This window comes from Falco naumanni, chromosome 11, assembly GCF_017639655.2.
Source record: "Falco naumanni isolate bFalNau1 chromosome 11, bFalNau1.pat, whole genome shotgun sequence".
NCBI lineage: Eukaryota > Metazoa > Chordata > Aves > Falconiformes > Falconidae > Falco > Falco naumanni.
In genome coordinates this window covers 74,499-99,794 of record NC_054064.1, presented here as the reverse complement: position 1 = coordinate 99,794, position 25,296 = coordinate 74,499, and the positions used below count along the sequence as shown (strand labels likewise).

The 25,296-nt window shown below is 50.6% G+C and overlaps 1 protein-coding gene across 9 annotated transcripts in view; it reads right to left on the bottom strand.

Annotated features, from left to right (window-relative positions):
* LOC121095515 overlaps positions 1–24,159 on the bottom strand; it is a 42,124-nt gene extending 17,965 nt beyond the window's left edge. For 2 of the 9 annotated variants that reach the window (XM_040610446.1, XM_040610445.1), the window contains exon 1: positions 8,652–8,693. The gene's annotated coding sequence lies outside the window, so the exon portion shown is untranslated. Of the gene's footprint in view, positions 1–58; positions 222–3,655; positions 3,776–5,000; positions 5,285–8,651; positions 8,694–24,106 lie in introns of those variants that run through there. The other 7 variants (XM_040610441.1, XM_040610442.1, XM_040610447.1 and 4 more) reach the window with 5 other exon arrangements.
* Positions 24,160–25,296: the final 1,137 nt, after the last annotated feature.

The following is a 25,296-nucleotide window of genomic DNA, read 5'->3' as shown; positions in this document are numbered from 1 at the left end:
TACACGTGAAGGAAATGATTTTGTATCAGAATCTGCACATCCTGCACCCGAAGCTCACCTGAAAGAATGCACAGGGCCTGTTGAGCTGCAAAATAAGATCAACAAGCAGAGTAGCATTTGCCATCTGAAGAACACCCTCCACAGAAAGAACCAGCCACCTGAAAGCCTTGCCGGAGCGCCGATCAGATGTTACTTGCACAAAGGCTTTGTTAAAACTTTGTCTAAAGCAGATCCCAACAGCAAATTGCGACCGATACAGGACCTGTTACACAAACAACATTTTAAATAGCAGACAGCAGCGCATAGCGCATAATCCTGTCCCAAGATACGTAGGGAACACAGTTATATATTGCTGTGAAACTAGATCACAGCGGGAATCTCCCAAGTGGAAAACTGACACTCAGCTCTCCAGTACAACGATGCTGACAATGCACACACATTAACCACTGGCTTACTAGAAATCTCCAAGGAATTTCTATCTTTGTCATGATTTTACAATTCTGCAAGTGTCTGTGCCACCTGTGTGTTGAATGCGCGGCCACAGTACAGCTGGGGCACAAATATGTTCTTAAATACAGAAGGCTGCAGAGGGACTCTTAACAGAGGAGATGAGAGCTGGTGACAGCTGAAACCTGCCAAAGGGCAAGACATGCCTCCAGAAAACTCAAACAGGACCTTTGTTTTCCAAAAACAAATACGAAAGGTCTGTAAACTTTGGAGTTCGGAATAAGTGAGCCAAGGAACCGCATGTCTAAAATTTTCAGAAACACGGGTTCTTATTGGAAGAGGCCCCTTAAAATCAGGCTGTTCCACTCACAAATCCTGAAGGACAGGACCAAGTCTGCGGTATTACAAAAGCCCTCTAAGGCTCACTGTCTAGGCACCGCCGCACTACCCTCTTACGAGCCTCGAAAAGGCGGCTTCTTGGATAACTAAGGCTGGGGCAGGTGATAAGTCAGACACTGCTGAGGGGACAAAATGTTATCGGGACCCTCTTTGTTGAGATTGGGAGGTATAACAGGTGGACAGAAGTGAGTATTTAAGACATCTGTATTAGCCACAGAAAATAAGAGATTTTAATTAGGAAGTATGAGATATGCATGAAAATCAATCCTTAACCTCACTTTATGGTAGTTATGATCAAGCAAATAAAAAATTTTAGAAAAATATACCCATTCTTAAACCACTGTATGAGACTTACTTTCTACAGCTTACAACATTCAAACAAGGTGAGAGTACAATTAAGAATTCAACCAGTATGGGTTTTGATCCTGTAATGACACTAAAAGATAGCATCAGGAAGAATGCAGCTTAATAATTCCTACGCTTTGTCAAAGCCATGATTCCTGCCATTTGAAGAACACCTGTACAACACACGGAGTCTTTCAAGATACAGCAACTAGTAACAGCTTTCTGAATGTAATCGGTAGCTGCCTGTCGAGTTATCTCAGAGAGCACCCAGAGGTACTGCACACAGCTTAGATACTATAAAGAAACTGCAGTACATAAAACCCCACATGCAAAGTTTCGTGCCGTTAACATGGTCCTCGACTTGCCTGCAGATATGACACATGACGCTGGAAAACTTGGTCCATGTTAAAAGGAAACAAAACAGTAAATAAAAATAAAAAAATTCAATCCTCTATCGCTATCCAGTGGAAATTAATGAGATGACATCCCAGCACAGAATGCAACCTACCATAGAAATCATTAAGCTATTAACTATTTCAATGTAACTATGATCAGGAAAAGCCTCCACATACTACTCCATAATATTTAGGTATGCTTTACTAAATTTAAGGTTAATGTTAAATAAAATGTATTTTTAACTAAGAAATTTAAAGTGCCAAAGCAGCTAAGTGGCAGAACCAGGCCCCGTCCCTAGCATAGCCCTAATCCAAGGCTGGTTTAAAACCCAGTCCAGTTAATCAGTGGGAGAACAGAGAAGCAACAGATGATCAATCTGTGGACACAGGTGCTTTCAGAAACACAGGCGGTTTTGGAAAAATTGGTGCATGTGAATAGGAACTGCTCTTTCAAAGACTAAGCGCGCTTGAAGGAGCGTGTGAGTTAAAGCAGGCAGAAAGAAGATCATGATCCAAGGAGGAGCTTGGAACCGAGGCAGAGACTGGAACCGAGCAGGTGAATCAACTGGGACATAGTCAGGTGATGGATTCACAGAACTGACAGGACCAAAAGAAACTCCTAAAAACTTCAGACACTGACTAATGATGTGATAAGCGTATATAACCTACGCTGTATCCCTTGGTTCTCTGTCACCCACTGGGGTGGTGGCCTAGCTCTGAGTCATGACTAAAGCAAGCCCAGCGGTCACCACGTCTGTGTGGATTTTTCCTTTACCAGACAATACTGCTATCGTTGCCATTTAAATAACTGACTGAACATCAAGTGTTACTAACAGAAACTGATAGAGTTTCACAAAGGTGGGTGGACACTTCCAATCTAACTTGCCACACACGTGGTGGAAATCAAACTAGCCATATCCTTTTTCCAGGCAGCAGAAGAAATTGCACGTTGCATGCAATGCAATTTGATCGCTTTCAAAATGCCTCTCCTGGATGAGACTGTTTGCTCCCTGCAAGTTTCTCTTCCTCTCCATTGATAATATAATGAGCGAGAGCAACCGGTTCAGACCTAGTAATCCCAGTGGAGGCTGGCAGCACAAGTAAGGCAGGAGGCCCATATGTGGAAACAGAGAATTGGGTACAAAAAAGCGGGGTTTGACCCCAGACATTACATTTGTCATGCCACAGCCTCTGAATACAGAAAGGCTGCTAAATGACACAACAGTAAGAATGCTATCACCTCACTTCTGTGACACCAGGAGAAGGTCTCGTACCTACCCACTGTTCAGTTCTTGGCTTAGTTTAGCCTTTCAGCTTTAAGAACAGAAAAGCTAAATCTGAGTTACAACAAATCAGCAAGTTTAGTTCATGCCAATACACAAAACTACACTATCTCCCAGAACAGATAGCAAGGACCTCACGTTTTAGAAAGACAAAGTCTTGCAGTATTACCGTTAGACTGCAACGCTACCAGAATTGTTCCCGGGTTGTCAAAAAATACAGAGGAGAGGTTTATGTAGCCAAGGACCACTTACTCCATCTTGTAACTGATAAATCAACTGAAATCTATTAATCAGGTATGCATTAACACACACAAAGCAAACATAGTAAGACACAAGTTTAGGCTTAAGGGTCAAGTCAGCGGAGCCTTCCCTGGAGAGAGGCTCTTTCCTCTAACCAGCTCGTCCTGTTTCTCAGCCTCCTAGGATTTAAAAATGCAACCAAAGCCAAGTTTTGCCAGAGCAGCTGCTCGATTTCTAGTAGGAAAAGCCTATTCACTCAGCAGCTTTGCTCCTGAAATGCATCAATGAGTCCTCGTCCCAATTTCAGAGGGACCAGGCAAAGACTTGCCTCGCAAAAGTACCGAGTATAATGTATATACACACACAGAGGAGCTTGTCTGATCTGCCAGTGTAATAGACTTGCGTCCTATAAACTTTTCAATAGTTTGTGGTGTTTAAAACGCTGTGAATTCAGCCATCCCTTGTTCCCATGAATCTCATAGCAGGCATACGGTAATGGAAAGACTATGCGAGCATCCATCCAAGAATGACAGAATAGCATCTTACCGCGTCTCTCTGCTTCTGGAGTCACACGATTGGCAGCTTTATCCAAGCGTTGTTTAAACAGCTTGTGCTCTACGTCCTGCTGCTGCTCTCCTGTTACATCCATGGCATCGGTGCTCAGATCTGAAAGCAGCGAGCAAGGAAAGCGGTCTATGAACACACATTGGTTTTGGCCTGTGGCAAGCCGAGGAAGTGAAAAGACAGAATCTTTCAGCCAGCAGGGTAAGAACGTGCCAAACCGGGAGAGCATGTACAGCTAGTGTCAAGTGACCGACAGGGAATAAAACACACGGTGCAGCACACTTAAACGGCCCTCCCAGGTACGGGGTTTAGTTTGGTGTTCAAGAAGGACAGTTTCCAACTTCCAAGAAAGCATTACCCTGAAAGGTAGACGCTCTTAAGGCAAAAAGCCAAAAGCAAACCCCTCAAAGGCCAGAACCGTTCTCAGGAACACAGGAGTTAAGCCTAAAAGCGGTTGAAAGCTGCCTCCTACCTCTTCCCCCTCCGACACCGGCACGTTTCCTCGCGATGCCTTTTCGCAAACAAAAGACGGATGCCTGCGGCATCAGCTTGGTCCCGAAGCACCACGATGCGCTTGCTGGCTACACGCTCTCTTCTGACAAGGCTGACAGCTTCCCCGCACACGACAGCCGAGGCCCTGTGAAACACGAGGAAGGCAAACACCGGTAACGTCTCGCAGGGGTCAGGAGGAAGTCAGGATGCACTCCATTCGGAGCCCAACGCGTTACCCAAAGGAATAACCCCAGCAGAACAAGAGGCAGGAACGGTCGGCAGACAGGCAGACAACATGCACGGCAGCGATACCCACGTCAGACTTGCAGGGCGCTTCCAGTCAGCCCGCTGCCGCGGCTCAGGGCCGGCGGCTGGGGGAAAGACAAAGCCCCGCGCAGAGCTGCGGCGGCTGCCCGGGCAGCCCAGAGGCGGCGGGGGGGGCGGCAGGTCGCCGCGGGCCGACCCCTCCCTCTCCCGGGCCCCGCCAGGCCGCCACAAGCGGCGAGCACCGGGGCCGCCCCGCCGCCGCTCCTCGCCTCCGCGCTGAGGTAGCGGCGCAGCCCCGAGAGACAAAAAAAAAAAAAAAAAAAAAAACCAGCCCAAAATAGGCAGCACCGTGAGGAGCCCGCTAATCGCCGTCGCTGCCGGGGAGACGAGAACGGCCGGCAGCCCCGCCGGTCCCGGGCCGGGCCGGGCCGGGCCGCCCGCCTCAGCCCGCCCGCCGCCGGCACCAGGCGCTCCCCGCCGCGGCCGAGCGCCGGCCCGCCACATCCCCCCCCCCCCCCCTCGGCCGCTGCCCGCCGGCCCCCGCCCGCCCTTCAGGCCGAGCGCTCACCCAGCGCGCCGCCGCACGTCCCGGCCCGAAAGTCTTCCAGGCTCCCGGCGAAGGCTCCGCACCGCCACGGGCGCGCCGGCGCGCCGCGCGGGCTGGAAATGACCCCCACTTCCGGGGCCGTCTGCGTAGCCCGTACGTGCGAGGCCGAAGCCCCGCCCCTAGGGGGTCAAGCCGTTTCCGCGCACGGGCAAAAGCGGAATTGCGTCATACGCATGCGACGCCGCCGGAGACCCCGCCCCCTTTGGCTTCAAGCCGGCACTGCGCATGCGCTGCCCTTAGTTTTGCCAGTACTCTTTCTGCGCATGCGCAGAAGCGGCATTGCGTCATACGCATGCGACGCCGCCGGAGACCCCGCCCCCTTTGGCTTCAAGCCGGCACTGCGCATGCGCTGCCCTTAGTTTTGCCAGTAACCCTTCTGCGCATGCGCAGAAGCGGCATTGCGTCATACGCATGCGGCGCCGCCCCAAACCCCGCCCCCTTTGGCTTCAAGCCCGGTCTGCGCATGCGCTGCCCTTACTCTGCAGGGCGGCGCTACTGCTGCCGCCTGGCGAAAAAAAATGGGTACTGCAGCCGGCGCCACTGCTGCCGCCTGGCGAAAAAAATTGGGTACTGCAGCCAGCCTAGCTAACACACTGCGCCCTTTATTATACGAATGGAATGGATAAGGGAACTCTGCCCACGGCCCGGCTTCACATCTCGCTGGATCAAGTTCTTCCAGTGAACATATTCAATTCCACCAGTCTAGAGAAAAAGAGAAAAAAAAAAAAAAAAAAAAAGAAAAAACAAAAGAATCACTCGAGAGACAGGGCATACACTTTTTTTTTCCTTATCAAAACACCAGCAACATTGCCTTAACGATAAAAGAGGCAATGAAACCTTTTCTTGTAAAACGTAAGGGCATTACAGAGAAGGTAATTCGACAGACAATACATAAACCTCTCCAGCTCTTTCCCCACGTCTATTTGACATTCCTTTCCAAAAACTTTCTCGGGTGAACGTCTTTTGTCTTTGAGCAGTGCGACAGGCGGTTTGCAAACGGCACAAGTCTCTGCTTTTTAAAAATCAATTCAGACTCTGTAATCACTTTAGACGGGGCACTTTGTGTTTCAGAGAAACAAAACCAACGTTGAGTCTTTCCTTGAACGACACAGGCCCGTTCACCTTTACATCAGAGAAACAACGTATGTGGTTCTGATCTCTCAAGGAATCTTTATTTTCCAACAGACTGCACCGTCAAGATCAACCAAGCAGTTTCCTACCGTTTCGCCAGCGAGCAAGAGGACTGTCTCGAGACTAAGTTTCCTCGAACAAACACCCAAGAGATCTTCAAGACTCGGTCCAAACAGCTCCGTCACCGTGAAATCGTAGTCCCCTTCAGCTCCACAACCGCTTCATTCTGGGAACGCCCCCTAGAAAAAAAAGAAACGGTTTATTCAGTGTAACGATTCGACTGGTATGCAAGCCTTCAAGGCTCCCAAGACGAAGTCTAAGAGGGTCAGGACCGTGAATGTTTGTACTCGCAGTGAAGCTCAACATCTTATGCAACCCTCAGCCAAGACAAAGGTGAAAAACTCACCGGCGCCGAACGTTTCCTCATCTGTAAGCTGCCCATCCTTAGCATGCAGGACTCCAAATTCAAAATTCACAGGTCCCGGAGAAAGAAAACCAAAAACTACAGGACAAACAGACAATCAAACAAAAGACCTCAAATAAGGACTCCTCTAAGGACTGTTATATACATCTTTTGTATACGACCTACGCACGGCAACATACGCTTCGTGCCAGCTCCATTACATGCTCAAGTAGCAGATACCTCATACACCGCTTTCCATCACAGATTACGATTTTTTGATGACATTACTAAAGTTGGTCACCTATTAGTGTGATAGGTTATGCCAGTGCCTGAAATGATTTTCGATCTCAGAACGTTGCACAGAAACGCCGCAGTTTTTCACTGCAATAAGCAATTGATATCTAAGTCGGTATACGTCACCGAGCGAGTGCTAGGAGTGAAAAGTTTACATTTGCCTCTTGCTCTTCGACAGCCAATAAATCCCGTAAACAAAACAACATCTTTAGCACACCGGTACCGAAGACACAGCGCAACCCCCCCCGTTAATGTACTCCTGTATTTGTTCAATTTCAAAGGAGCCACTTCAACTGACAAAGACAGCCGATTTTCTACCTGTAACTCTACTCCTCATTATTATCCTGCTACAGAAAGAAACAAACCGCTAGCATTTCTACGTAACGACTTATTTTTCCAGAAAAGAATAAAAAGCCACAACCGACCAACCAAAAAAAAACCCCAAACAGAAAGAAAACAAACAAAAAAAAAACCCCACTCAAAAAAAAAAAAAAAACCCAAAAAACCACTCACCTCCTACCTTCTGTGTCCCAGGATGAAAAGTTTCCTTCGGGTTCTTCCCAAATTTTTCATGACCCACAGGACTGAAATGCAAATGAAAAACTGCTTTAGAGGATAGCAAGCATACACCTCGACTTAAACCATGAACTGGCTGTAGTTGGAACAAAACAAACAAAAAAAAAAAAAAACCCACTCAAAAAAAAAAAAAAAAACCAAAAAACAACTCACCTCCTACCTTCTGTGTCCCAGGATGAAAAGTTTCCTTCGGGTTCTTCCCAAATTTGTCATGACCCACAGGACTGAAATGCAAATGAAAAACTGCTTTAGAGGAGAGCAAGCATACACCTCGACTTAAACCATGAACTGGCTGTAGTTGGAACAAAACAAACAAAAAAAAAAAAAAAACCCACTCAAAAAAAAAAAAAAAACCAAAAAACAACTCACCTCCTACCTTCTGTGTCCCAGGATGAAAAGTTTCCTTCGGGTTCTTCCCAAATTTGTCATGACCCACAGGACTGAAATGCAAATGAAAAACTGCTTTAGAGGAGAGCAAGCATACACCTCGACATTAAACCATGAACTGGCTGTAGTTGGAACAAAACAAACAAAAAAAAAAACCCCACTCAAAAAAAAAAAACAAAACCCCAAAAAACAACTCACCTCCTACCTTCTGTGTCCCAGGATGAAAAGTTTCCTTCGGGTTCTTCCCAAATTTGTCATGACCCACAGGACTGAAATGCAAATGAAATACTGCTTTAGAGGAGAGCAAGCATACACCTCGACATTAAACCATGAACTGGCTGTAGTCGGAATCGATTGCGAGAAGAATCGTTCAAAGAGCCTTGCTGACGTGGAATTTTTTGCGGGAGAGCCATTTATTTCCCACACGCCTAACCGCTGAGACTTCTTAAACTTCTTTTTTGATTTTAAAAACAGAAACAACTAGGACCCTGCACGGAGATCACTTTTAAGCGTACCGTATTTACTATAGAAAGCACAGAACTTTATTCCCTCGTCCTTCGCTTCGGCTTTATACATAACTGTCGTGAGCGTTTTAGGAAGACTCAGTAACCTATCCTATTTCATAAGCTTCTCTTCCATCCCTTTGAAAACAACTCCAGGCACGTCAAATGAAAAACGAGCTGCTCGGCATCAGGCTCGTACCCCAAAGATCCACAAGCAAGATCAGCTGCCTCGCCCAACGGAAAGCCCTCACGTATAGCATTTCTTCCCAACTCGTGTTTCTACGCGACTGTCATTTTCGCCCATTTTTTTTCCCCTACCATGAATTTCCGGAGCTGCGCAGCACGCCACGGAGTGCCAAAGGCAGTCTGTCTGAGGCACACCGAGCTGACACGGAGGTCACATCCGATGCGCCTTTCCACCATCGCTTACGCTAGGCCCCCCACGCCGACAGGATCTCCTGTAGTTCCCTTCGAAAGCAATTAAAAGGCTGAGTTTCATTTAATTGACAAAAAAGCAGGTTTACCGTGCAGCTGAAATCCGTTGACATAGTCGGTACCGAAACTCACGCTGGCTGTGAACGGGCTGAAATGGCAAAGGACCATCAGCCAGGCCCGAGGGAAGGCTCAAAGGCTGTACAAGCTAAAGAATAGCCAGGGAAGGGGATTTTAGTCCGAGCCCAAGCGGGCAAAAGGAGATGACGTTAGTCCTGCTGCCTGCAGGTGTGTGGGAAAATCACCCTGAGGTGGGGGGGGAACTCGAGAAAATTGCGTCCTAACGGAAGCACGGTATTACGGAAAGCTTTTTTTAGGGGAGAACACAGCTATAGCCTCGAGGACGGTCGGCACGCACACAGCCTGTACCGCCACCGTTCCCTAAGCAGCGGCTCGGCGCACGCCGACAGCGGTGACGGAGGACGAGCTTAAGGCAAAAAGCCAAAAGCAAACCCCTCAAAGGCCAGAACCGTTCTCAGGAACACAGGAGTTAAGCCTAAAAGCGGTTGAAAGCTGCCTCCTACCTCTTCCCCCTCCGACACCGGCACGTTTCCTCGCGATGCCTTTTCGCAAACAAAAGACGGATGCCTGCGGCATCAGCTTGGTCCCGAAGCACCACGATGCGCTTGCTGGCTACACGCTCTCTTCTGACAAGGCTGACAGCTTCCCCGCACACGACAGCCGAGGCCCTGTGAAACACGAGGAAGGCAAACACCGGTAACGTCTCGCAGGGGTCAGGAGGAAGTCAGGATGCACTCCATTCGGAGCCCAACGCGTTACCCAAAGGAATAACCCCAGCAGAACAAGAGGCAGGAACGGTCGGCAGACAGGCAGACAACATGCACGGCAGCGATACCCACGTCAGACTTGCAGGGCGCTTCCAGTCAGCCCGCTGCCGCGGCTCAGGCCGGCGGCTGGGGGAAAGACAAAGCCCCGCGCAGAGCTGCGGCGGCTGCCCGGGCAGCCCAGAGGCGGCGGGGGGGGGCGGCAGGGTCGCCGCGGGCCGACCCCTCCCTCTCCCGGGCCCCGCCAGGCCGCCACAAGCGGCGAGCACCGGGGGCCGCCCCGCCGCCGCTCCTCGCCTCCGCGCTGAGGTAGCGGCGCAGCCCCGAGAGACAAAAAAAAAAAAAAAAAAAAAACAGCCCAAAATAGGCAGCACCGTGAGGAGCCCGCTAATCGCCGTCGCTGCCGGGGAGACGAGAACGGCCGGCAGCCCCGCCGGTCCCGGGCCGGGCCGGGCCGGGCCGCCCGCCTCAGCCCGCCCGCCGCCGGCACCAGGCGCTCCCCGCCGCGGCCGAGCGCCGGCCCGCCACATCCCCCCCCCCCCCCCCCCCGGGCCGCTGCCCGCCGGCCCCCGCCCGCCCTTCAGGCCGAGCGCTCACCCAGCGCGCCGCCGCACGTCCCGGCCCCGAAAGTCTTCCAGGCTCCCGGCGAAGGCTCCGCACCGCCACGGGCGCGCCGGCGCGCCGCGCGGGCTGGAAATGACCCCCACTTCCGGGGCCGTCTGCGTAGCCCGTACGTGCGAGGCCGAAGCCCCGCCCCTAGGGGTCAAGCCGTTTCCCGCGCACGGGCAAAAGCGGAATTGCGTCATACGCATGCGACGCCGCCGGAGACCCCGCCCCCTTTGGCTTCAAGCCGGCACTGCGCATGCGCTGCCCTTAGTTTTGCCAGTACGCTTTCTGCGCATGCGCAGAACCGGCATTGCGTCATACGCATGCGCCGCCGCCGGAGACCCCGCCCCCTTTGGCTTCAAGCCGGCACTGCGCATGCGCTGCCCTTAGTTTTGCCAGTAACCCTTCTGCGCATGCGCAGAAGCGGCATTGCGTCATACGCATGCGGCGCCGCCCCAAACCCCGCCCCCTTTGGCTTCAAGCCCGGTCTGCGCATGCGCTGCCCTTACTCTGCAGGGCGGCGCTACTGCTGCCGCCTGGCGAAAAAAAATGGGTACTGCAGCCGGCGCCACTGCTGCCACCTGGCGAAAAAAATTGGGTACTGCAGCCAGCCTAGCTAACACACTGCGCCCTTTATTATACGAATGGAATGGATAAGGGAACTCTGCCCACGGCCCGGCTTCACATCTCGCTGGATCAAGTTCTTCCAGTGAACATATTCAATTCCACCAGTCTAGAGAAAAAGAGAAAAAAAAAAAAAAAAAAAAAAGAAAAAAACAAAAGAATCACTCGAGAGACAGGGCATACACTTTTTTTTTCCTTATCAAAACACCAGCAACATTGCCTTAACGATAAAAGAGGCAATGAAACCTTTTCTTGTAAAACGTAAGGGCATTACAGAGAAGGTAATTCGACAGACAATACATAAACCTCTCCAGCTCTTTCCCCACGTCTATTTGACATTCCTTTCCAAAAACTTTCTCGGGTGAACGTCTTTTGTCTTTGAGCAGTGCGACAGGCGGTTTGCAAACGGCACAAGTCTCTGCTTTTTAAAAATCAATTCAGACTCTGTAATCACTTTAGACGGGGCACTTTGTGTTTCAGAGAAACAAAACCAACGTTGAGTCTTTCCTTGAACGACACAGGCCCGTTCACCTTTACATCAGAGAAACAACGTATGTGGTTCTGATCTCCCAAGGAATCTTTATTTTCCAACAGACTGCACCGTCAAGATCAACCAAGCAGTTTCCTACCGTTTCGCCAGCGAGCAAGAGGACTGTCTCGAGACTAAGTTTCCTCGAACAAACACCCAAGAGATCTTCAAGACTCGGTCCAAACGGCTCCGTCACCGTGAAATCGTAGTCCCCTTCAGCTCCACACCGCTTCATTCTGGGAACGCCCCCTAGAAAAAAAAGAAACGGTTTATTCAGTGTAACGATTCGACTGGTATGCAAGCCTTCAAGGCTCCCAAGACGAAGTCTAAGAGGGTCAGGACCGTGAATGTTTGTACTCGCAGTGAAGCTCAACATCTTATGCAACCCTCAGCCAAGACAAAGGTGAAAAACTCACCGGCGCCGAACGTTTCCTCATCTGTAAGCTGCCCATCCTTAGCATGCAGGACTCCAAATTCAAAATTCACAGGTCCCGGAGAAAGAAAACCAAAAACTACAGGACAAACAGACAATCAAACAAAAGACCTCAAATAAGGACTCCTCTAAGGACTGTTATATACATCTTTTGTATACGACCTACGCACGGCAACATACGCTTCGTGCCAGCTCCATTACATGCTCAAGTAGCAGATACCTCATACACCGCTTTCCATCACAGATTACGATTTTTTGATGACATTACTAAAGTTGGTCACCTATTAGTGTGATAGGTTATGCCAGTGCCTGAAATGATTTTCGATCTCAGACGTTGCACAGAAACGCCGCAGTTTTTCACTGCAATAAGCAATTGATATCTAAGTCGGTATACGTCACCGAGCGAGTGCTAGGAGTGAAAAGTTTACATTTGCCTCTTGCTCTTCGACAGCCAATAAATCCCGTAAACAAAACAACATCTTTAGCACACCGGTACCGAAGACACAGCGCAACCCCCCCCGTTAATGTACTCCTGTATTTGTTCAATTTCAAAGGAGCCACTTCAACTGACAAAGACAGCCGATTTTCTACCTGTAACTCTACTCCTCATTATTATCCTGCTACAGAAAGAAACAAACCGCTAGCATTTCTACGTAACGACTTATTTTTCCAGAAAAGAATAAAAAGCCACAACCGACCAACCAAAAAAAAACCCCAAACAGAAAGAAAACAAACAAAAAAAAAACCCCACTCAAAAAAAAAAAAAAAAAAACAAAAAACCACTCACCTCCTACCTTCTGTGTCCCAGGATGAAAAGTTTCCTTCGGGTTCTTCCCAAATTTGTCATGACCCACAGGACTGAAATGCAAATGAAAAACTGCTTTAGAGGAGAGCAAGCATACACCTCGACTTAAACCATGAACTGGCTGTAGTTGGAACAAAACAAACAAAAAAAAAAAAAAACCCACTCAAAAAAAAAAAAACAAACCAAAAAACAACTCACCTCCTACCTTCTGTGTCCCAGGATGAAAAGTTTCCTTCGGGTTCTTCCCAAATTTGTCATGACCCACAGGACTGAAATGCAAATGAAAAACTGCTTTAGAGGAGAGCAAGCATACACCTCGACTTAAACCATGAACTGGCTGTAGTTGGAACAAAACAAACAAAAAAAAAAAAAAAACCCACTCAAAAAAAAAAAAAAAAACCAAAAAACAACTCACCTCCTACCTTCTGTGTCCCAGGATGAAAAGTTTCCTTCGGGTTCTTCCCAAATTTGTCATGACCCACAGGACTGAAATGCAAATGAAAAACTGCTTTAGAGGAGAGCAAGCATACACCTCGACATTAAACCATGAACTGGCTGTAGTTGGAACAAAACAAACAAAAAAAAAACCCCACTCAAAAAAAAAAAAACAAAACCCCAAAAAACAACTCACCTCCTACCTTCTGTGTCCCAGGATGAAAAGTTTCCTTCGGGTTCTTCCCAAATTTGTCATGACCCACAGGACTGAAATGCAAATGAAATACTGCTTTAGAGGAGAGCAAGCATACACCTCGACATTAAACCATGAACTGGCTGTAGTCGGAATCGATTGCGAGAAGAATCGTTCAAAGAGCCTTGCTGACGTGGAATTTTTTGCGGGAGAGCCATTTATTTCCCACACGCCTAACCGCTGAGACTTCTTAAACTTCTTTTTGATTTTAAAAACAGAAACAACTAGGGACCCTGCACGGAGATCACTTTTAAGCGTACCGTATTTACTATAGAAAGCACAGAACTTTATTCCCTCGTCCTTCGCTTCGGCTTTATACATAACTGTCGTGAGCGTTTTAGGAAGACTCAGTAACCTATCCTATTTCATAAGCTTCTCTTCCATCCCTTTGAAAAACAACTCCAGGCACGTCAAATGAAAAACGAGCTGCTCGGCATCAGGCTCGTACCCCAAAGATCCACAAGCAAGATCAGCTGCCTCGCCCAACGGAAAGGCCCTCACGTATAGCATTTCTTCCCAACTCGTGTTTCTACGTGACTGTCATTTTCGCCCATTTTTTTTCCCCTACCATGAATTTCCGGAGCTGCGCAGCACGCCACGGAGTGCCAAAGGCAGTCTGTCCTGAGGCACACCGAGCTGACACGGAGGTCACATCCGATGCGCCTTTCCACCATCGCTTACGCTAGGGCCCCCACGCCGACAGGATCTCCTGTAGTTCCCTTCGAAAGCAATTAAAAGGCTGAGTTTCATTTAATTGACAAAAAAGCAGGTTTACCGTGCAGCTGAAATCCGTTGACATAGTCGGTTACCGAAACTCACGCTGGCTGTGAACGGGCTGAAATGGCAAAGGACCATCAGCCAGGCCCGAGGGAAGGCTCAAAGGCTGTACAAGCTAAAGAATAGCCAGGGAAGGGATTTTAGTCCGAGCCCAAGCGGGCAAAAGGAGATGACGTTAGTCCTGCTGCCTGCAGGTGTGTGGGAAAATCACCCTGAGGTGGGGGGGAACTCGAGAAAATTGCGTCCTAACGGAAGCACGGTATTACGGAAAGCTTTTTTTAGGGGAGAACACAGCTATAGCCTCGAGGACGGTCGGCACGCACACAGCCTGTACCGCCACCGTTCCCTAAGCAGCGGCTCGGCGCACGCCGACAGCGGTGACGGAGGACGAGCTTAAGGCAAAAAGCCAAAAGCAAACCCCCTCAAAGGCCAGAACCGTTCTCAGGAACACAGGAGTTAAGCCTAAAAGCGGTTGAAAGCTGCCTCCTACCTCTTCCCCCCTCCGACACCGGCACGTTTCCTCGCGATGCCTTTTCGCAAACAAAAGACGGATGCCTGCGGCATCAGCTTGGTCCCGAAGCACCACGATGCGCTTGCTGGCTACACGCTCTCTTCTGACAAGGCTGACAGCTTCCCCGCACACGACAGCCGAGGCCCTGTGAAACACGAGGAAGGCAAACACCGGTAACGTCTCGCAGGGGTCAGGAGGAAGTCAGGATGCACTCCATTCGGAGCCCAACGCGTTACCCAAAGGAATAACCCCAGCAGAACAAGAGGCAGGAACGGTCGGCAGACAGGCAGACAACATGCACGGCAGCGATACCCACGTCAGACTTGCAGGGCGCTTCCAGTCAGCCCGCTGCCGCGGCTCAGGCCGGCGGCTGGGGGAAAGACAAAGCCCCGCGCAGAGCTGCGGCGGCTGCCCGGGCAGCCCAGAGGCGGCGGGGGGGGGCGGCAGGGTCGCCGCGGGCCGACCCCTCCCTCTCCCGGGCCCCGCCAGGCCGCCACAAGCGGCGAGCACCGGGGGCCGCCCCGCCGCCGCTCCTCGCCTCCGCGCTGAGGTAGCGGCGCAGCCCCCGAGAGACAAAAAAAAAAAAAAAAAAAAAACAGCCCAAAATAGGCAGCACCGTGAGGAGCCCGCTAATCGCCGTCGCTGCCGGGGGAGACGAGAACGGCCGGCAGCCCCGCCGGTCCCGGGCCGGGCCGGGCCGGGCCGCCCGCCTCAGCCCGCCCGCCGCCGGCACCAGGCGCTCCCCGCCGCGGCCGAGCGCCGGCCCGCCACATCCCCCCCCCCCCCCCCCCCCGGCCGCTGCCCGCCGGCCCCCGCCCGCCCTTCAGGCCGAGCGCTCACCCAGCGCGCCGCCGCACGTCCCGGCCCGAAAGTCTTCCAGGCTCCCGGCGAAGGCTCCGCACCGCCACGGGCGCGCCGGCGCGCCGCGCGGGCTGGAAATGACCCCCACTTCCGGGGCCGTCTGCGTAGCCCGTACGTGCGAGGCCGAAGGCCCCGCCCCTAGGGGTCAAGCCGTTTTCCCGCGCACGGGCAAAAGCGGAATTGCGTCATACGCATGCGACGCCGCCGGAGACCCCGCCCCCTTTGGCTTCAAGCCGGCAGCTGCGCATGCGCTGCCCTTAGTTTTGCCAGTACGCTTTCTGCGCATGCGCAGAACCGGCATTGCGTCATACGCATGCGCCGCCGCCGGAGACCCCCGCCCCCTTTGGCTTCAAGCCGGCACTGCGCATGCGCTGCCATTAGTTTTGCCAGTAACCCTTCTGCGCATGCGCAGAAGCGGCATTGCGTCATACGCATGCGGCGCCGCCCCAAACCCCGCCCCCTTTGGCTTCAAGCCCGGTCTGCGCATGCGCTGCCCTTACTCTGCAGGGCGGCGCTACTGCTGCCGCCTGGCGAAAAAAAAATGGGTACTGCAGCCGGCGCCACTGCTGCCACCTGGCGAAAAAAAATTGGGTACTGCAGCCAGCCTAGCTAACACACTGCGCCCTTTATTATACGAATGGAATGGATAAGGAACTCTGCCCACGCCCGGCTTCACATCTCGCTGGATCAAGTTCTTCCAGTGAACATATTCAATTCCACCAGTCTAGAGAAAAAGAGAAAAAAAAAAAAAAAAAAAAGAAAAAACAAAAGAATCACTCGAGAGACAGGGCATACACTTTTTTTTTCCTTATCAAAACACCAGCAACATTGCCTTAACGATAAAAGAGGCAATGAAACCTTTTCTTGTAAAACGTAAGGGCATTACAGAGAAGGTAATTCGACAGACAATACATAAACCTCTCCAGCTCTTTCCCCACGTCTATTTGACATTCCTTTCCAAAAACTTTCTCGGGTGAACGTCTTTTGTCTTTGAGCAGTGCGACAGGGCGGTTTGCAAACGGCACAAGTCTCTGCTTTTTAAAAATCAATTCAGACTCTGTAATCACTTTAGACGGGGCACTTTGTGTTTCAGAGAAACAAAACCAACGTTGAGTCTTTTCCTTGAACGACACAGGCCCGTTCACCCTTTACATCAGAGAAACAACGTATGTGGTTCTGATCTCCCAAGGAATCTTTATTTTCCAACAGACTGCACCGTCAAGATCAACCAAGCAGTTTCCCTACCGTTTCGCCAGCGAGCAAGAGGACTGTCTCGAGACTAAGTTTCCTCGAACAAACACCCAAGAGATCTTCAAGACTCGGTCTCAAACGGCTCCGTCACCGTGAAATCGTAGTCCCCTTCAGCTCCACACCGCTTCATTCTGGGAACGGCCCCCTAGAAAAAAAAGAAACGGTTTTATTCAGTGTAACGATTCGACTGGTATGCAAGCCTTCAAGGCTCCCAAGACGAAGTCTAAGAGGGTCAGGACCGTGAATGTTTGTACTCGCAGTGAAGCTCAACATCTTATGCAACCCTCAGCCAAGACAAAGGTGAAAAACTCACCGGCGCCGAACGTTTCCTCATCTGTAAGCTGCCCATCCTTAGCATGCAGGACTCCAAATTCAAAATTCACAGGTCCCCGGAGAAAGAAAAACCAAAAACTACAGGACAAACAGACAATCAAACAAAAGACCTCAAATAAGGACTCCTCTAAGGACTGTTATATACATCTTTTGTATACGACCTACGCACGGCAACATACGCTTCGTGCCAGCTCCATTACATGCTCAAGTAGCAGATACCTCATACACCGCTTTCCATCACAGATTACGATTTTTGATGACATTACTAAAGTTGGTCACCTATTAGTGTGATAGGTTATGCCAGTGCCTGAAATGATTTCGATCTCAGACGTTGCACAGAAACGCCGCAGTTTTTCACTGCAATAAGCAATTGATATCTAAGGTCGGTATACGTCACCGAGCGAGTGCTAGGAGTGAAAAGTTTACATTTGCCTCTTGCTCTTCGACAGCCAATAAATCCCGTAAACAAAACAACATCTTTAGCACACCGGTACCGAAGACACAGGCGCAACCCCCCCCGTTTAATGTACTCCTGTATTTGTTCAATTTCAAAGGGAGCCACTTCAACTGACAAAGACAGCCGATTTTCTACCTGTAACTCTACTCCTCATTATTATCCTGCTACAGAAAGAAACAAACCGCTAGCATTTCTACGTAACGACTTATTTTTCCAGAAAAGAATAAAAAGCCACAACCGACCAACCAAAAAAAAAACCCCAAACAGAAAGAAAACAAACAAAAAAAAAAACCCCACTCAAAAAAAAAAAAAAAAACCAAAAAACCACTCACCTCCTACCTTCTGTGTCCCAGGATGAAAAGTTTCCTTCGGGTTCTTCCCAAATTTGTCATGACCCACAGGACTGAAATGCAAATGAAAAACTGCTTTATGAGGAGAGCAAGCATACACCTCGACTTAAACCATGAACTGGCTGTAGTTGGAACAAAACAAACAAAAAAAAAAAAAACCCACTCAAAAAAAAAAAAAAACAAACCAAAAAACAACTCACCTCCTACCTTCTGTGTCCCAGGATGAAAAGTTTCCTTCGGGTTCTTCCCAAATTTGTCATGACCCACAGGACTGAAATGCAAATGAAAAACTGCTTTAGAGGAGAGCAAGCATACACCTCGACTTAAACCATGAAAATGCAGTAGTTGGAACAAAACAAACAAAAAAAAAAAAAAAAACCCACTCAAAAAAAAAAAAAAAACCAAAAAAACAACTCACCTCCTACCTTCTGTGTCCCAGGATGAAAAGTTTCCTTCGGGTTCTTCCCAAATTTGTCATGACCCACAGGACTGAAATGCAAATGAAAAACTGCTTTAGAGGAGAGCAAGCATACACCTCGACATTAAACCATGAACTGGCTGTAGTTGGAACAAAACAAACAAAAAAAAAAACCCCACTCAAAAAAAAAAAACAAAACCCCAAAAAAACAACTCACCTCCTACCTTTCTGTGTCCCAGGATGAAAAGTTTCCTTCGGGTTCTTCCCAAATTTGTCATGACCCACAGGACTGAAATGCAAATGAAATACTGCTTTAGAGGAGAGCAAGCATACACCTCGACATTAAACCATGAACTGGCTGTAGTCGGAATCGATTGCGAGAAGAATCGTTCAAAGAGCCTTGCTGACGTGGAATTTTTTTGCGGGAGAGCCATTTATTTCCCACACGCCTAACCGCTGAGACTTCTTAAACTTCTTTTTGATTTTAAAAACAGAAACAACTAGGACCCTGCACGGAGATCACTTTTAAGCGTACCGTATTTACTATAGAAAGCACAGAACTTTATTTCCCTCGTCCTTCGCTTCGGCTTTATACATAACTGTCGTGAGCGTTTTAGGAAGACTCAGTAACCTATCCTATTTCATAAGCTTCTCTTCCATCCCTTTGAAAACAAACTCCAGGCACGTCAAATGAAAAACGAGCTGCTCGGCATCAGGCTCGTACCCCAAAGATCCACAAGCAAGATCAGCTGCCTCGCCCAACGGAAAGCCCTCACGTATAGCATTTCTTCCCAACTCGTGTTTCTACGTGACTGTCATTTTCGCCCATTTTTTTTCCCCTACCATGAATTTCCGGAGCTGCGCAGCACGCCACGGAGTGCCAAAGGCAGTCTGTCTGAGGCACACCGAGCTGACACGGAGGTCACATCCGATGCGCCTTTCCCACCATCGCTTACGCTAGGCCCCCACGCCGACAGGATCTCCTGTAGTTCCCTTCGAAAGCAATTAAAAAGGCTGAGTTTCATTTAATTGACAAAAAAGCAGGGTTTACCGTGCAGCTGAAATCCGTTGACATAGTCGGTACCGAAACTCACGGCTGGCTGTGAACGGGCTGAAAATGGCAAAGGACCATCAGCCAGGCCCGAGGGAAGGCTCAAAGGCTGTACAAGCTAAAGAATAGCCAGGGAAGGGATTTTAGTCCGAGCCCAAGCGGGCAAAAGGAGATGACGTTAGTCCTGCTGCCTGCAGGTGTGTGGGAAAATCACCCTGAGGTGGGGGGGGAACTCGAGGAAAATTGCGTCCTAACGGAAGGCACGGTATTACGGAAAGCTTTTTTTTAGGGGAGAACACAGCTATAGCCTCGAGGACGGTCCGGCACGCACACAGCCTGTACCGCCACCGTTCCCTAAGCAGCGGCTCGGCGCACGCCGACAGCGGTGACGGAGGACGAGCTTAAGGCAAAAAAGCCAAAAGCAAACCCCTCAAAGGCCAGAAACCGTTCTCAGGAACACAGGAGTTAAGCCTAAAAGCGGTTGAAAGCTGCCTCCTACCTCTTCCCCCTCCGACACCCGGCACGTTTCCTCGCGATGCCTTTTCGCAAACAAAAGACGGATGGCCTGCGGGCATCAGCTTGGTCCCGAAGCACCACGATGCGCTTGTGGCTACACGCTCTCTTCTGACAAGGCTGACAGCTTCCCCGCACACGACAGCCGAGGCCCTGTGAAACACGAGGAAGGCAAACACCGGTAACGTCTCGCAGGGTCAGGAGGAAGTCAGGATGCACTCCATTCGGAGCCCAACGCGTTACCCAAAGGAATAACCCCAGCAGAACAAGAGGCAGGAACGGTCGGCAGACAGGCAGACAACATGCACGGCAGCGATACCCACGTCAGACTTGCAGGGCGCTTCCAGTCAGCCCGCTGCCGCGGCTCAGGCCGGCGGCTGGGGGAAAGACAAAGCCCCGCGCAGAGCTGCGGCGGCTGCCCGGGCAGCCCAGAGGCGGCGGGGGGGGCGGCAGGGTCGCCGCGGGCCGGACCCCTCCCTCTCCCGGGCCCCGCCAGGCCGCCACAAGCGGCGAGCACCGGGGCCGGCCCCGCCGCCGCTCCTCGCCTCCGCGCTGAGGTAGCGGCGCAGCCCCGAGAGGACAAAAAAAAAAGACCAAAAAAAAACCAGGCCCAAAATAGGCAGCACCGTGAGGAGCCCGCTAATCGCCGTCGCTGCCGGGGGAGACGAGAACGGCCGGCAGCCCCGCCGGTCCCGGGCCGGGGCCGGGCCGGGCCGCCCGCCTCAGCCGCCCGCCGCCGGCACCAGGCGCTCCCCGCCGCGGCCGAGCGCCGGCCCGCCACATCCCCCCCCCCCCCCCCCCCCCCCTCGGCCGCTGCCCGCCGGCCCCCGCCCGCCCTTCAGGCCGAGCGCTCACCCAGCGCGCCGCCGCACGTCCCGGCCCGAAAGTCTTCCAGGCTCCCGGCGAAGGCTCCGCACCGCCACGGGCGCGCCGGCGCGCCGCGCGGGCTGGAAATGACCCCCACTTCCGGGGCCGTCTGCGTAGCCCGTACGTGCGAGGCCGAAGCCCCGCCCCTAGGGGTCAAGCCGTTTCCGCGCACGGGCAAAAAGCGGAATTGCGTCATACGCATGCGACGCCGCCGGAGACCCCGCCCCCTTTGGCTTCAAGCCGGCACTTGCGCATGCGCTGCCCTTAGTTTTGCCAGTACGCTTTCTGCGCATGCGCAGAACCGGCATTGCGTCATACGCATGCGACGGCCGCCGGAGACCCCCGCCCCCTTTGGCTTCAAGCCGGCACTGCGCATGGCGCTGCCCTTAGTTTTGCCAGTAAACCCTTCTGCGCATGCGCAGAAGCGGCATTGCGTCATACGCATGCGGCGCCGCCCCAAACCCCGCCCCCTTTGGCTTCAAGCCCGGTCTGCGCATGCGCTGCCCTTACTCTGCAGGGCGGCGCTACTGCTGCCGCCTGGCGAAAAAAAATGGGTACTGCAGCCGGCGCCACTGCTGCCACCTGGCGAAAAAAATTGGGTACTGCAGCCAGCCTAGCTAACACACTGCGCCCTTTATTATACGAATGGAATGGATAAGGGAACTCTGCCCACGGCCCGGCTTCACATCTCGCTGGATCAAGTTCTTCCAGTGAACATATTCAATTCCACCAGTCTAGAGAAAAAGAGAAAAAAAAAAAAAAAAAAAAAAGAAAAAACAAAAGAATCACTCGAGAGACAGGGCATACACTTTTTTTTTCCTTATCAAAACACCAGCAACATTGCCTTAACGATAAAAGAGGCAATGAAACCTTTTCTTGTAAAACGTAAGGGCATTACAGAGAAGGTAATTCGACAGACAATACATAAACCTCTCCAGCTCTTTCCCCACGTCTATTTGACATTCCTTTCCAAAAACTTTCTCGGGTGAACGTCTTTTGTCTTTGAGCAGTGCGACAGGCGGTTTGCAAACGGCACAAGTCTCTGCTTTTTAAAAATCAATTCAGACTCTGTAATCACTTTAGACGGGGCACTTTGTGTTTCAGAGAAACAAAACCAACGTTGAGTCTTTCCTTGAACGACACAGGCCCGTTCACCTTTACATCAGAGAAACAACGTATGTGGTTCTGATCTCTCAAGGAATCTTTATTTTCCAACAGACTGCACCGTCAAGATCAACCAAGCAGTTTCCTACCGTTTCGCCAGCGAGCAAGAGGACTGTCTCGAGACTAAGTTTCCTCGAACAAACACCCAAGAGATCTTCAAGACTCGGTCCAAACGGCTCCGTCACCGTGAAATCGTAGTCCCCTTCAGCTCCACACCGCTTCATTCTGGGAACGCCCCCTAGAAAAAAAAGAAACGGTTTATTCAGTGTAACGATTCGACTGGTATGCAAGCCTTCAAGGCTCCCAAGACGAAGTCTAAGAGGGTCAGGACCGTGAATGTTTGTACTCGCAGTGAAGCTCAACATCTTATGCAACCCTCAGCCAAGACAAAGGTGAAAAACTCACCGGCGCCGAACGTTTCCTCATCTGTAAGCTGCCCATCCTTAGCATGCAGGACTCCAAATTCAAAATTCACAGGTCCCGGAGAAAGAAAACCAAAAACTACAGGACAAACAGACAATCAAACAAAAGACCTCAAATAAGGACTCCTCTAAGGACTGTTATATACATCTTTTGTATACGACCTACGCACGGCAACATACGCTTCGTGCCAGCTCCATTACATGCTCAAGTAGCAGATACCTCATACACCGCTTTCCATCACAGATTACGATTTTTTGATGACATTACTAAAGTTGGTCACCTATTAGTGTGATAGGTTATGCCAGTGCCTGAAATGATTTTCGATCTCAGACGTTGCACAGAAACGCCGCAGTTTTTCACTGCAATAAGCAATTGATATCTAAGTCGGTATACGTCACCGAGCGAGTGCTAGGAGTGAAAAGTTTACATTTGCCTCTTGCTCTTCGACAGCCAATAAATCCCGTAAACAAAACAACATCTTTAGCACACCGGTACCGAAGACACAGCGCAACCCCCCCCGTTAATGTACTCCTGTATTTGTTCAATTTCAAAGGAGCCACTTCAACTGACAAAGACAGCCGATTTTCTACCTGTAACTCTACTCCTCATTATTATCCTGCTACAGAAAGAAACAAACCGCTAGCATTTCTACGTAACGACTTATTTTTCCAGAAAAGAATAAAAAGCCACAACCGACCAACCAAAAAAAAACCCCAAACAGAAAGAAAACAAACAAAAAAAAAACCCCACTCAAAAAAAAAAAAAAACCAAAAAACCACTCACCTCCTACCTTCTGTGTCCCAGGATGAAAAGTTTCCTTCGGGTTCTTCCCAAATTTGTCATGACCCACAGGACTGAAATGCAAATGAAAAACTGCTTTAGAGGAGAGCAAGCATACACCTCGACTTAAACCATGAACTGGCTGTAGTTGGAACAAAACAAACAAAAAAAAAAAAAAACCCACTCAAAAAAAAAAAAAACCCAAAAAACAACTCACCTCCTACCTTCTGTGTCCCAGGATGAAAAGTTTCCTTCGGGTTCTTCCCAAATTTGTCATGACCCACAGGACTGAAATGCAAATGAAAAACTGCTTTAGAGGAGAGCAAGCATACACCTCGACATTAAACCATGAACTGGCTGTAGTTGGAACAAAACAAACAAAAAAAAAAACCCCACTCAAAAAAAAAAAACAAAACCCCAAAAAACAACTCACCTCCTACCTTCTGTGTCCCAGGATGAAAAGTTTCCTTCGGGTTCTTCCCAAATTTGTCATGACCCACAGGACTGAAATGCAAATGAAATACTGCTTTAGAGGAGAGCAAGCATACACCTCGACATTAAACCATGAACTGGCTGTAGTCGGAATCGATTGCGAGAAGAATCGTTCAAAGAGCCTTGCTGACGTGGAATTTTTTGCGGGAGAGCCATTTATTTCCCACACGCCTAACCGCTGAGACTTCTTAAACTTCTTTTTGATTTTAAAAACAGAAACAACTAGGACCCTGCACGGAGATCACTTTTAAGCGTACCGTATTTACTATAGAAAGCACAGAACTTTATTCCCTCGTCCTTCGCTTCGGCTTTATACATAACTGTCGTGAGCGTTTTAGGAAGACTCAGTAACCTATCCTATTTCATAAGCTTCTCTTCCATCCCTTTGAAAACAACTCCAGGCACGTCAAATGAAAAACGAGCTGCTCGGCATCAGGCTCGTACCCCAAAGATCCACAAGCAAGATCAGCTGCCTCGCCCAACGGAAAGCCCTCACGTATAGCATTTCTTCCCAACTCGTGTTTCTACGTGACTGTCATTTTCGCCCATTTTTTTTCCCCTACCATGAATTTCCGGAGCTGCGCAGCACGCCACGGAGTGCCAAATGCAGTCTGTCTGAGGCACACCGAGCTGACACGGAGGTCACATCCGATGCGCCTTTCCACCATCGCTTACGCTAGGCCCCCACGCCGACAGGATCTCCTGTAGTTCCCTTCGAAAGCAATTAAAAGGCTGAGTTTCATTTAATTGACAAAAAAGCAGGTTTACCGTGCAGCTGAAATCCGTTGACATAGTCGGTACCGAAACTCACGCTGGCTGTGAACGGGCTGAAATGGCAAAGGACCATCAGCCAGGCCCGAGGGAAGGCTCAAAGGCTGTACAAGCTAAAGAATAGCCAGGGAAGGGATTTTAGTCCGAGCCCAAGCGGGCAAAAGGAGATGACGTTAGTCCTGCTGCCTGCAGGTGTGTGGGAAAATCACCCTGAGGTGGGGGGGAACTCGAGAAAATTGCGTCCTAACGGAAGCACGGTATTACGGAAAGCTTTTTTTAGGGGAGAACACAGCTATAGCCTCGAGGACGGTCGGCACGCACACAGCCTGTACCGCCACCGTTCCCTAAGCAGCGGCTCGGCGCACGCCGACAGCGGTGACGGAGGACGAGCTTAAGGCAAAAAGCCAAAAGCAAACCCCTCAAAGGCCAGAACCGTTCTCAGGAACACAGGAGTTAAGCCTAAAAGCGGTTGAAAGCTGCCTCCTACCTCTTCCCCCTCCGACACCGGCACGTTTCCTCGCGATGCCTTTTCGCAAACAAAAGACGGATGCCTGCGGTATCAGCTTGGTCCCGAAGCACCACGATGCGCTTGCTGGCTACACGCTCTCTTCTGACAAGGCTGACAGCTTCTCCGCACACGACAGCCGAGGCCCTGTGAAACACGAGGAAGGCAAACACCGGTAACGTCTCGCAGGGGTCAGGAGGAAGTCAGGATGCACTCCATTCGGAGCCCAACGCGTTACCCAAAGGAATAACCCCAGCAGAACAAGAGGCAGGAACGGTCGGCAGACAGGCAGACAACATGCACGGCAGCGATACCCACGTCAGACTTGCAGGGCGCTTCCAGTCAGCCCGCTGCCGCGGCTCAGGCCGGCGGCTGGGGGAAAGACAAAGCCCCGCGCAGAGCTGCGGCGGCTGCCCGGGCAGCCCAGAGGCGGCGGGGGGGGCGGCAGGTCGCCGCGGGCCGACCCCTCCCTCTCCC